Consider the following 3,488-nt stretch of genomic DNA (forward strand, 5'->3'; position numbering starts at 1 on the left):
CCCTCCTGTCAGCCAGGAAAATCTTAGGTCTTTAGAGCCACTCACATTCCTTTGTGTACAACTGGGTTCAAATCCACAACAACACACTGAATTCTCACGCTTTGAGTCTTTCTAATCCCCTTTCTACTCTCTCCGACTTCTGACTTTTAGAGGGCTCACGTGATCATATAAGATCTACCAGGGTAAGGTCTGTATCTCAAGGTTAAAGGACTTAGGACTTTAATTACAGCTGCAAAATCTCTTCATAGCAGCAGCACCTATATTAACGTTTGATCGAATGACCAAGAAACAGGAACCTGGGAGCTGGAAGGAGGGATTTTTAGAATTCTGCTTACTATAGACAGAGACAGAAATATGATGATAAATTACAATAGATTGATAAATAATGATAGAGCAAAAATCATAAAGCAAAATCAGTAAAATGTTAATAAGTGCATCTGGTAAAGTGGATAAGAATGTTTCTGTACTACACTTAGAATCTCCTTTTAAGTTTGAAATTATTTTCAAATAAAAACAATCTCAAAAGCTATTTAGAATTTTATAGTCATCAATATCATCAATAATATGTCCTAAACTATCTTTTCTACTTTTAGTGACAGTTACTTCTGTGAGTTATTTGTAAATGCCCAGGAGAAAACTCATGCTCTCCTGTCACCCTATTTTCCTCATATTCTTTTCAGGTTGTGGTGGTTGATGTATTCCTAACACAAATCATCATCATCATCATCATCATCACCTCTGGGTGGAGAGGAACATAAGAAATAGTAAAGTCATCAAAATTCTATTTTAACACTGTGGGAGATCAAAACATAGAAAGGTATACTTAGTTTATCCATGTGCCATAATATTCTTGATGTGTAAAAAATGGGATTCTTTTCCTACTGAATAATTTTGGCTGGTAATCCAAACCAAAAACTACTGATTTCAAAGCATAGCTCTGCTCCAAATACAGTTGTTGCTGAGAAGGAGCAATACCCAGCACCTCATTAGCCCATTATCCATTTTTATCCTAAAAGACAAACAACTTGAGATTCATTATGAAATATCTTTAAACTCAGCCATCTATCTAAAGTGTGCTGTCCATGCCCTTCCTCTCCTGTGGCTGAATACGTCTGTGTTTTCATAAGAGGAGGGGATTCTCCTCGTACCCCTTTCACTGTCATAGACAGGAAGACAGGCACCTCAACTTTGAGCATGATTATGCACATGAGAGAGGTCACAGGTAGACTAGACATTGCTCAATTAGGGAGATAGATCGAGATTTGGAGCACGCTGAATTTTGAGGGACATGGGACAAAAATGTGTGACATTGTAAATGGTTTATCGTAGAAGACTCAAGTGACCTTTCCCCTTGAACCAGTTCTCACCCCTCAGAACCCTACAAAGTATGTGCGATAGGGTGAGGTGACTCCAGTAGGACTCCACAGTGTGTCAACAGTCATGAAAAAGTCAGGCCTAGAACTTGGTGGGAGGCTGAATCAGAGACTGCCTATGGGAAAGATTCAACTTTGGGGGACGCTGAGACCAGCAAGGAAATGGGTGCCCAGAGAAATTTAATGGTAAAAATAGCACTAGAACTCAGAGTTTATGATTCTGATTTCCATACAGTTTCTAATAAAGTTTTAATCTAGATAACAAATATTTTTTAAATCTTTAAAAAATTAGACTACCCATTAAAATTCAAAATCAAACCAAGCAAAACAAAGCAAAATTTCCTTCTAAGATAGTATGATTATATCAATTAAAGTTTGAAAACATTTTTTTTGTAAAACAAAGGAATTTTGGTGGAAAGACAAAATGAACTATTTTTTTCTTTTTTTTTTCTTTTTTTTTCTTACATTTTGTGAGCCATGGCTCATTTAGCCATGGCTAAATGTTTGCTTCTTTTTAAAGAAAAACTAAAACCCAGAAATGAATTTTCAGATGGAATTTTAAATAAAAAGATTGTTTGAATTTGGTTTGTGCAAGCTGTTTTGTAATGAAATCACAAAATAAAACCCAACATTATTGAAATGTGCCTAAGCTATTAAAACACAACAAAGTTGATGTGTGAAGATGTTAAATTGTGTTAGGTGGAAGATAAAACATCTTTTCAGATTTATAACAATAAGTATATTTAAGAAGTACATTATTAATTCAAGAATGGAAAACTTGTTTAAAGCTGCCTATCAGAAGAGTCTAAAGCAAATAGACTGATATTTTTAGGGTAGTTTTTCAATTTTTTACAAGTTATCTTTTTGGAAGGTCTCCAGTATTCTAATTTGTAGAAGTTTTCCCACTGTGCAGAATAATTTAAGAATTGAAATGTATCAAGCAATTTGTTTTAGAAAATGAAATTATGTTAAACATTATATTAACAAATTAAAAGACAGTTTCTTATGGAACATTATTTTCCAAACATTTTTAGCAATGGAATCTTTCTTCATTTCTTCAATTTTTTTTTTTTTTTTTTTTTTTACGGTAGCACTAGGATTTATTAAACCGTTAGCGAAGGCACTGGGGTTTGCCCATGGTGCTCTTGATGTACAAAGCCCGGACGTTCTGCCAATTCTTCTTGAGCAAGGACACCAGGAAATTGACAGCTAAATGGATGTTGTACATGAGCTCATCTTCCGTCATCTTCACGTGGCCAACACCACTGCCAGACATAGCACCTTCTTCATCTGGAATTTGATGGTGGACTTCAATTCCTCCACTTTGGCCACCATGTTCTCATTGTAGGTCAGCAAGGAAGGGAACTTGCCAGCTTTATTCAGGCCTGGACCCAGGATTCGTGGGATCTGCTTGATCAGAGATTCTGAAGCCAAAAAGGCATCATACTTCTTGGCCAACTTCTTGACTAGTTTTTTATTCTTGTTGAGTTTCTTCAGCGCTTCAATGTCCATGTGGGGAATGTCCACTGCCTTGGCCTCATCACAGTGCTGCTGGTCCTCCAAAACATACACGGAGAACTTGGGGCGGGGGGTGGACTTAAGCCTGATGGTGCCCGAGAAGCGTTTGTCCTTCTGAGGGTCATAGTTCTTCAGGCCGATCTGCAGCTCCACCGTCTCCAGAAACTTCTGGTGCTTGCACTGGTTCCCATGCAGGACCTCGTACAGGGTGTTGCAGGAGACTTCGTTTCTCATGGCTCGCTTACATTTTCCTCAAATTTGTGAGGTATAACATTAGATGCAGACAAGTCCTCAAATCATATGCACAGTCCATGTGTTTCCAGAATGGATAGGGGAGCGAGATCAGAAATAAGACAATCACCAGCACCGGGGACCTCCCCCTGCTGTGTTCAGTTACTACGTCCCCAAGGATAGTATCCTGACTCCTAACACCATAAACTAGACTTGGAACTTTATGTGAATGAAAGTATGAAATTAATTTGTGTACAGTTCTCCAATCTATATAATCTACCCCCAAAATACCATTTCTTCTAGAAGTAACTATATATACAATATGTCCTATATATTCAATGCTTTGTTGTTGTCTAAGATCTGTCT

The 3,488-nt window shown here is 37.3% G+C and overlaps 1 pseudogene; it reads right to left on the reverse strand.

Annotated features, from left to right (window-relative positions):
* Nucleotides 1–2,464: 2,464 nt before the first annotated feature.
* On the reverse strand, nt 2,465–3,125 carry LOC144299580 (large ribosomal subunit protein uL1 pseudogene; annotated as a pseudogene).
* Nucleotides 3,126–3,488: the final 363 nt, after the last annotated feature.

The sequence above is a fragment of the Canis aureus genome, chromosome 27 (genome assembly GCF_053574225.1).
Source record: "Canis aureus isolate CA01 chromosome 27, VMU_Caureus_v.1.0, whole genome shotgun sequence".
Lineage (NCBI taxonomy): Eukaryota > Metazoa > Chordata > Mammalia > Carnivora > Canidae > Canis > Canis aureus.